General features: G+C 43.4%; 1 long non-coding RNA gene across 1 annotated transcript in view; it reads right to left on the bottom strand.

The window, feature by feature from the left end:
- LOC142295660 (uncharacterized) overlaps window positions 1–9,658 on the bottom strand; it is a 32,883-nt gene extending 23,225 nt beyond the window's left edge. The window contains exon 1 of the long non-coding RNA XR_012751511.1: window positions 9,550–9,658. This is a non-coding gene — a long non-coding RNA (uncharacterized LOC142295660). The remainder of the gene's footprint in view (window positions 1–9,549) is intronic.
- Between the last annotated feature and the right edge of the window lie 664 nt (window positions 9,659–10,322).

Consider the following 10,322-nt stretch of genomic DNA (forward strand, 5'->3'; position numbering starts at 1 on the left):
CAGCCGGACTTAAGTTAAAAGTTCAATTCCATCCTCAAACTTGACCTCGAAGCCCCTAAAAGTGAATATGGACCTAATTTCTGTGCTGTAAAATGATCATAGTAAGGACTAGGGGGCTGCAAAAAGAAACAAAATAGGAGTAAGAGCAGTACAATTGCCCAGAAAACAAATGTGGATAGGGAAATTACTTAAAAGGGTACTGTCACCATACCAATTATGGTTAGATTGGAAGTAAATGAATAAAATAAAATTTGAAGAGTGCCACCACAGAGATTGAGTTCAGAGTTCTCCCACGGAGCCAACATTTCAGCTCCAGTAGCCTACTAGAGGTGCTAAAGTTAAAAAGCTTGCAGTTGGATTTGGGATTGAGCTGGTGGTCCACCACGAGACTAGGAAGAGTTCCCCCATAGAGCAACAATTTTAAGAGTGCCCCTACGGAGCCTGTTTCCAGCGTTCACGCACACGGCCAAAATGGGAAGTGTTTTCCCACATAGCAACAGTAAAAAATGCACATACAAAACCTGTATTCAGAGTTCACCTACACAACCAAAATTTGAATAGTTCCCCCACAGAACAATCATTTTAACAGTGCCCCTACAGAGCCTGTTTCCAGAGTTCACACACACACACACACACACAGACACACACACACACACACACACACACACACACACACACACACAGAGTCAAAATTGGAAGAGTTCCCCCACAGAGCCTGTTTTCACAGCTCCCCTTACAGAGCCTGTTTTTTCACAGTTCCCCCTACAAAGTTAATGTTTCAGCTCTAGTAGCATACACTACAGCTGCTGAAGTTAAAAAGCTCATAGTTGGATTTGAGATCAAACTGGCCCCTTTGCCTTGTGCCCCCCCCCCCCCCGATGCTTTTGACCGAGTACTCTAGAGGCCAAAGTGTTTACCTTGAAAAAAATATTGTTTAAAGCAGACAACCACGCCTGAATACTCCAGCAAGGAATAGGACTCAGGTTCTATTTTGTTGTTTGTCGTAACTGGGGCCATTTTTAAGTGGTGATCCGGCGGAAAACAAAGCAAAAGAACTGGAGACACTCTCAGTCATCCAGTCTAAACCCGCCTCTGCTTGTTCTGGCCTCACCATTCGTACAGTGGCAGCCGCAGCAGTTGGCATCTGTGTTTCAATCAAATTATCCAAGTACTCACAAAAGTGTGAAAATAATTGCTTTTTATTAAACAATGCGGTGAATCCAGTTATGATTGAAAATGTTTAAGTCTTAATTTAGACCATCGTCAGTTCAATGTGCTGCTGCATCTGACACTGCATAGCTGGGTGGCGTGGAGGAATTATAGCGGTGTCCACCGCTGACAGGTTCCTCCATGGGCTCGGAGGAAGCAGGAGAGGTTACTGGTAGTGGCATGATGGGTCTCTAGAATAAAGGAGCCAGGTACAATGACCTCTTCTCCCGGTTCATGTCTCTGGATTGTACTTGGAACCGAAGATTGATATGCATAGCCAGTGATACAAGGTCGTCCAGAGGAGATGGCACATCTCAACCCACCAGCTCAACCTTTATTCTACAAAAAAATCCTTCCCAGAATACAGCCACCTGTCCTTCGTTATTGCAGCCCAGTTCGGAGGACATGGTGTGGAACCAGAATGCATATTGGCCTACTGTGAGGTTCCCTTGGCGGAGTCTGAGCAGCGAGGATGGGGCCGAAGAAATGTGACCTGGCTCATCAAACACATTGAGAAATGTCTCCAAGAAGAACAACAGATTCTGGATGATTGGATCACTTCTCTCCCACAGTGGGTTAATCCAAGCCAGAGCTTCACCACTCAGGTGCGACATTGTAAAGGACACCTTGGTCCGATCCCAGGAGAACATATGTGACAGCAGCTCGAAGTGCAGTGAGCACTGGTTTATGAAGCCCCTGAAAAATTGAGGATCACCATCAAACCATGGAGGGGACATCAGACGAAGACTGGTTCGATTTGCTGCTGGACTAGAAACCACAGCCGGTACCATGTTCAACAGAAACATGGCTTGAAAACAGGTGTCCAGTGAATGAAGATGAGTCAGCATCCGATCCTGTTGTTCACATTGCCGACCCACCCCTTACTGCAGACCGGCTAATTGAGTGGTGCCGAGGCCAGCTGAATCCATGGCTTGGGCAAACTGTTATGCTTGCAGGGCGAGCATGGGGTTAGTGGGTTCACTGGACCGAAGGTGCCAATCACTGACCTGGAGGAACGAACTGCATCCGCCACCAAGTCTTCTCTACCTCCACTGGTACCTCGGCAGCTGGCGCCATGGATCCACAATCCAACAGTCCAGCAGTCAGGTCACCTGAGGTCCCACCTTGGGAACCCAGATATGATCTCCGGTGAACTAAGTGACATCACCTGCTCACAGATGGGTACCCTTTGGAAAGCAGCCATGTTTTCCCTCTCTGCAGCCTCTGGCTGTAGCAGAGCTGAGGATCGTCATGGATTACGTCAGATTTTTGGGTGATTCTGCGATCATCCACCATTGTTTTCTTCCCTGGACATTCAGCCATTTTTGAGTTCCCAAGCTCACCAATGAACTCTTTTTTCTGAAAAATGTACCAAATTGTTGATTTGGCCATTCCTAACATTTCCGCTATCGCTCTGATGGATTTCTTCTTTTTCTTCAGTCTAATGATGGTATGTTTCTCTTCCATTGGGAGGTCCTTTGACTGCATGTTGTGGGTTCCCAGCAACAGCTTTCAAATGCAAATGCCACACCTGGAATCAGCTCCAGAACTTTTACCTGCTTAATTGATGATGTATTAATGAGGGAATAGCCCATGCAGCCCATTAAAGAGCTTTTGAGATAATTGTTCAATTACTTTTGAAAAAGAGGCAGCTACATATTAAAGAGCTGTAATTCCTAAACCCTTAAGGGTGCTTTACACGCTGCAACATCACTAACGATATATCGTCGTGATGCAGATCCGGCAATGTTGGGGACATCTAGCTAGGAGTGACTATCAACGATCGCAAAAACGGCAAAAATCGTAGATCGTTGACACGTCGCTCCTAATCATAATGTCGTTGGTGTTTCATTCCGCAGGTTGTTCGTCGTTCCTGCGGCACCGCACATCGCTGTGTGTGACACCGCAGGAACGACAAACATCATCCTACCTGCGTCCACCGAAAAGGAGGAAGGAAAGAGGTGGGAGGCATGTTCCGGCCGCTCATCTCCTCCCCTCCTGTTCTATTGGGCGGCCGTTTAGTGAAGCCGCTGTGACGTCGCTGTGACGCCGAACGCACCTCCCCCTTGAAGGAGGGATTGTTCGGCGGCCACAATCACGTCGCTAAACAGGTATGTGCGTGTGACGCTGTCGTAGCGATATTGCTCGCTACGGCAGCGATCACCACATGTCGCACGAACGACGGGGGTGGGTGCTATCGCTTACGACATCGCTAGCAATCGCTAGCGATGTCGCAGCGTGTAAAGCACCCTTTACTCCGATTTGAATGTGCACAAATTAAAGCTGAGAGTCTGCTCTTTAAGCCCATATTGATTATATAACTATCTTGAATATGTTTTGCTAATCAGATAAAATTATAAAACTTGTGTCACTATACTAATATTTCTGGACTCAACTGTATGCTCTTTCCGGCTCTGAAGGGATGTGGCAACCTACTAAGGTGTCTTTACATTGCACAGTTTGACCTCTGATACCCAGCACATGGTTCTTTATCCATTTACAGTGCCTTGCAAAAGTATTCAGCCCATTTGAATTTTTCAACCTTTTCCCACATTTCAGGCTTCAAACATAAAGATAAAAAATTTAAATTTAATGGTGAAGAATCAACAACAAGTGGGACACAATTGTGAAGTTGAACGATATTTATTGCTTATTTAAAATTTTTGTACAAAATAAAAAACTGAAAATTGGGGCGTGCAATATTATTCGTCCCCATTCTTTCAGTGCAGCAAACTCACTCCAGAAGTTCATTGAGGATCTCTGAATGATCCAATGTTGTCCTAAATGACTGATGATGATAAATATCCCCCTGTGTGTAATCTAGTCTCCGTATAAATGCACCTGCTCTGTGATAGTCTCTATATTCTGTTTAAAGCACAGAGAGCATCATGAACAACAAGGAACACAACAGGCAGGTCCGTGATACTGTTGTGGAGACGTTTTAAGCCAGATTTGGTTGCAAAAAGATTTCCAAAGCTTTAAACATCCCAAGAAGCACTGTGCAAGCGATCATATTGAAATGGAAGGAGTATCATACCACTGCAAATCTACCAAGACCCGGCCGTCCATCCAAACTTTCATCTCAAACAAGGAGAAGACTGATCAGAGATGCAGCCAAGAGGCCCATGACCACACTGGATGAACTGCAGAGATCTACAGCTGAGGTGGGAGAGTCTGTCTATGAGACAACAATCAGTCGAACACTGCACAAATCTGGCCTTTATGGAAGAGTGGCAAAAAGAAATCCATTTATCAAAGATATGCATAAAAAGTGTAATTTAAAGTTTGCCACAAGCCACCTGGGAGACACCAAACATGTGGAAGAAGGTGCTCTGGTCAGATGAAACCAAAATCAAACTTTTTGGGCACACTGCCAAACAATATTTTTGATGTACAAGCAACACAGCTCATCACCCTGAACACACCATCCCCACTGTCAAACATGGCGGTGGCAGCATCATGGTTTGGGCCTGGTTTTCTTCAGCAGGAACAGGGAAAATGGTTAAAACTGATGGGAAGATGGATGGAGCCAAATACAGGACCATTCTTGAAGAAAACCTGTTGGAGTCTGCAAAAGATCTGAGACTGGGACGGAGATTTGTCTTCTAACAAGACAATGATCCAAAACATAAAGCAAAATCTACAATGGAATGGTTCACAAATAAACTTATCCAGGTGTTAGAATGGCCAAGTCAAAGTCCAGACCTGAATCCAATCGAGAACCTGTGGAAAGAGCTGAAAACTGCTGTTCACAAACGCTCTCCATCCAACCTCACTCAGCTCCAGCTGTTTGCAAAGGAAGAATGGGCAAGAATTTAAGTCTCTCGATGTGCAAAACTGATAGACACATACCCCAAGCTACTGCAGCTGTAATCACAGCAAAAGGTGGCGCTACAAAGTATTAACTTAAAGGGGCCGAATAATATTGCACGCCCCAATTTTCAGTTATTTATTTTTAAAAAAGGTAAAAATAAGCAATACATTTCGTTCAACTTCACAATTCTGTCCCACTTGTTGTTGATTCTTCACCATAACATGAACATTTTTATCTTTATGTTTGAAGCCTGAAATGTGGGAAAAGGTTGAAAAATTCAAAGGGGCCGAATACTTTCGTGAGGCACTGTAGCAGATCTGTGTGTGTATGAAGCAATGGTGAGTGTGTCGATGTAGCCGGGTTGTGTGCGTATATGTAAAAGAACTGTGTTTGTATGTAGCAGAGCTGTGTGTGCGTATATACTACTGATCAGAGTGTCCATTTGGTTTACATGGGGAAATATGTATTTATGTGCACTACAGAGTGTACATAATGTGCGTGCTATACACTAACAGTAAAACATATGTTGATGAATCACCATTTTTCAGTCCCAACGACACCAACATTGCATTACAGCATAGAGTGCAAATATATTTCAACATAAATAAGGGTAGCGTTATTAAGGGTAGAGAATATTTCATTGACACAACTTTTTGGTCTCATTCAGACTTCAGATTTTTGCATACAGGACTTGTATACGTTATAGTGGGGATGGTGATGTTCATACGTCTCATTACTTTTAGGATTGAGTGCTATATATCAAAATATAGAGCCATGCAAGGCAAGGCAAGTCTATAGGTTCGTGAACAAAATCAGACTGCACTTGCTTGCCATCTTTGTGCTGTCCTATTTTCATGATTGTTGGATAGAAGCTTAAAGGGAACCTGTCATCAGAAATTTAGCTATAAAGCTAAACGTTTCCCCCTCTGCAGCTCCTGGGCTGCATTCTAGCAAGCTTCCTATAGTTTTTGTGGCCCCTTTTATTCCAAAATAAATACTTTACAAACTTGTACCTTTTCGTATGCAAATTTCTTAAATCTTCCATGGGGGCGGGCTGCCTGATGTACGTTGCTGTCCTCCTGCTGATTTACGCCGCCCCCGAACGCTGAATTTCAAACCTCAGGACGCCGCCCCTAGGCGCCCGTGGTCCCGCGCATGCGCTGTGCTACTGTAGCAGTGCCGTGCACTGTGTGCACGTGTGACCGCTAGTGACACTTTGCGTGGGCACGAGGTTATGGGCGGCGCTGTGAGTGTCATCAGCAAGTGCCACCCATAACCTCGTGACCGCACTTTCCCCTCTTCATCCAGCGTTCTGCGCAAACGCTCGCTGGCCAGATGACCAGACGTCATCTCCTTCCCATTCTGCTCAGCAGCAGGAAATAGATGGGAGGAGCGGACGGAGCAGTCGGTGCCCGCGCAAAAGCGTCACCAGCGGTTACACATGCACGCAGTGCACGGCACCGCTACAGCAGCACAGTGTTGAGGAGAGCCATAAGATGAAATACTTAATTAACCTCTTGACAAGGCATTGGGGGAAATATGTCGATTTGCCTTACATAATTCAGGTTTCAGATCATATAAATGACACAGATATAAAGGTGTCTGCCATTGCCTGTTTCTCCACACCTTGCCTGGAATGCAAGGAATGTCCAGATGTAAGAAGATACCATATAAGGGAAGACTGGTCAAGCTGGAAATCACAGACCAAACCATCAGCATGGATGCACCAGATGACTTCCCTGCCATCGTCATGGTTTCATCCACTGGAGTCAGACCCGCCCATCAACAGCAACACGGATCTCCCCATTGGCTAGTCAATGAACTGTCCCACTAAATGTGCATATCTGAACTTGTGTACGCCCCTAGCCTATATCAAGAGGACGCATGCTTTTCTCTGTCTGTTGTTTGGTGCCATTTTCTACTGTGACCAAGAAGAGATTACACATCCGACTGTGTCTGGTGTGGATTCTTTTATGCATGCACTTGGCCCATATCAATTCGGCCAGGCAGTAGGCACCTTGTGATCTCTGGTTATGAGTTCACCTTAACATTATTGGCTCCCAACGTGCGGCCAATAGACGAAGACACCTGAAATCCTGATGAACCGGCAACTGGAATGGCATGACGTGCTGGACACCCCAGGAAACTGATCACTTCCGAACGAGAGTACGGTAGGTCTGCTGATTTTTCATAATCTGTAGTCTTCCCGTGGTCTCGGTGGGGTGTGTGGCACTGATTGCCTGACTGTGTCCGGTTTGTTGGGGTATCTGTTGACGGGCAGACGGGTCTCACGGCTATTGGCCATATTAATCTCGGAAGAACCGTCACATATTCAGTTGCCTGCTGCCTGTTGTGTATTTGTGAAGAGAGCATGTGGGTTTGTGAGTGGTGTCTGTAAAACGTGTAAAGTATATGGTTTGTGGTTGCCTGTGATACGGTTTGTGGTTTTTGTAGTGCCAAGCTCAGATTGAGTGCAGAGCCAGATTGAAGGGCCCAGCTCACTGAGTGCAGAGCCAGATGGAAGGGCCCAGCTCACTGAGTGCAGAGCCAGATGGAAGGGCCCAGCTCACTGAGTGCAGAGCCAGATGGAAGGGCCCAGCTCACTGAGTGCAGAGCCAGATGGAAGGGCCCAGCTCAGATTGAGTGCAGAGCCAGATTGAAGGGCCCAGCTCACTGAGTGCAGAGCCAGATGGAAGGGCCCAGCTCAGATTGAGTGCAGAGCCAGATTGAAGGGCCCAGCTCACTGAGTGCAGAGCCAGATGTGAGGGCCCAGCTTTAGCTAGACTGAGTGCAGAGTCTTACGTTATACATAAATCTAACCTTTTTTTAAAGTGTTTTCCTGGAGTGAATCGGCCGGTATAGACACCTTGTAGTCAGGGGTGATACTAGGTGGTTTTTTTATTAGGCTAGTTAACATGTCCTCCGAGAGAGGCAGGTTAACGGACGTCTGTGTTGTAGAGGCTAGTTATAAGTCCTCCAAGAGAGGCGAATCGGCCGGTATAGACACCTTGTAGTCAGGGGTGATACTAGGTGGTTTTTTTTATTAGGCTAGTTAACATGTCCTCCGAGAGAGGCAGGTTAACGGAAGTCTGTGTTGTAGAGGCTAGTTATAAGTCCTCCAAGAGAGGCGAATCGGCCGGTATAGACACCTTGTAGTCAGGGGTGATACTAGGTGGTTTTTTTTTATTAGGCTAGTTAACATGTCCTCCGAGAGAGGCAGGTTAACGGAAGTCTGTGTTGTAGAGGCTAGTTATAAGTCCTCCAAGAGAGGCGAATCGGCCGGTATAGACACCTTGTTTTTTGTATATTACGGAATGCAGAAATCAGACAGGGACCACGTGGCAGTATAAGGAAGGATTTGGAAGTGTGTGCTGCAAACTGCAGGTTTTCTTTAGTGTTTCAGTTGTGAATCATCTCCCCATCTTTGTTTGTCTGTTGTTTTTATCTTGGTCTGCATAGAGAAAGATTGTTTGGTGTTGTTTATCTTGAGAGAAAGATGGAGAAATTGGTGAAGTTGCGTCTAGTTGTGCCGGAAAGATCCGGATGAGTGGACTGTGTTGAGATGTGGGGACTCTAGGCCGCAATCCTGTGATAAACCATGTGCTAGTCATGGAGGCAGACATTTTAGGTAAGATTTTAAAATGGTGGACGAAGCACATGGCTACAGCATGATTGAGACAAAGAAAACAAAGTGAGTCAGGGGTTTGTGTGAAGAAGACCATGTGCTCTGTAAATGTTTGAGCAATGGATTGGATGGAGTACTATATACTTAGCCAGAAAAATAAGTGTTTTTTTCTATAATTAGACTTAGATATAGGACATATGTGTGTGTGTGTGTGTGTGTATATGTATATATATATATATATATATATATATATATATATATATATATATATATATATGTATATATATATATATATATATGTATAAGTACAGACTATAGAAAATGGGGAGACAGAGTTTGAGCAGATGTGAGGTCAGTTTTCCCTTTTTCTCTGCCACATGTTCCTACAGATTTTAAAATGGTGGATGAAGCACATGGCTGAATGGAGTAGTACATACTTAGACAGAAAAATTAGTGTTTTTAACTGTAGTTGGACCAGGACTGTGGATATGTAAATCTGTGTGTATATGTATAGAGTATGGAATATAGGCAGGAAGGATAATTGGTTAAACTTGTAAGTTTAGCAGAAGTAAAATCAGTTTCTCCCTTCCCCCTTTCATGTGGTTCAGCCGCCCTTATACAAAAGAAGCCATGTGCTATTCTGGCAGTGGCCATTTTGTTAGTAAATCTGTATGGAGCCCTCCAGTGCAGCTGACAAAACTGCAGCCACTGAATAACATGAAGTGTTAGTAAATGTTTATAGCACTAAAAGATGGAATATTGAATGATTGGGTGGTTGTGGAAGACACTTAATATAGATCCAGTGTGCAGGTTGGATTGAGTCAGGACAGTCACAAGGAGGAATATCTTATTAATTAATAAGCAATAAAAGAATAAGAGAAAAACCTTAAAATAAACGTACCTTTGCGGCAGATGTCATGATAAATAATACATATTCCAATTACGAATATGGCGAATAATCCTGAGAGTTGAATGTTTTAAAAAATAAATAAATAAATAAATAGATACATCCATGGGATATCCATGTCTTGCAGAAAGGAAAATAAATAATAAAAAAATCCAACAGAAGGAGAGAGATATCACTCGTGTCCGGGGGGAAAATGAACAGTGTGTTTTTGGGGGAAGGAACAACTTTTAGAGATAAAAAAAAAAAAAAAAAACCTGTAGGGCAGGCTTATTATCTCACCTTCGATCTATTGTGAGAGCAGCCCAAGAAAAAAAAAAAAAAAAAAAAAAAAGTGCTTCTTGCATTTAATTCATTGCAATTTATATTGGAAAAAGGTCATTGACAATAGTTTTATTTTACTAATTTTATCCCAAAGAAATAAAAGTTAACTGTGGACATGTTTTAGATTCATTGATAGCTTTTCAAGCATAGAGGTCTGTTAGATAATTTTTCTATGGCAAATCAACATTTTGTTTTCCCACATGGCCAGTTTATTTATTATAGGACAGTATCACAGAGATGCTGATAATGTCCTCAATGACTCAAAAATGAACGCCCCTACATCCAATATCCAAAGGTGTGCTACGTTATTATAGTTAATAATAATAATAATAATAATAATAATAATAATATAATAAATTTATTAATATATTTATTAATAATTACAATAATTTGTTTTAAGGAATGTGGATTATTTATGGAATTCTGTGTTTTATATTTAATGTATT

The sequence above is a fragment of the Anomaloglossus baeobatrachus genome, chromosome 3, assembly GCF_048569485.1.
Source record: "Anomaloglossus baeobatrachus isolate aAnoBae1 chromosome 3, aAnoBae1.hap1, whole genome shotgun sequence".
NCBI classification, from domain to species: domain Eukaryota; kingdom Metazoa; phylum Chordata; class Amphibia; order Anura; family Aromobatidae; genus Anomaloglossus; species Anomaloglossus baeobatrachus.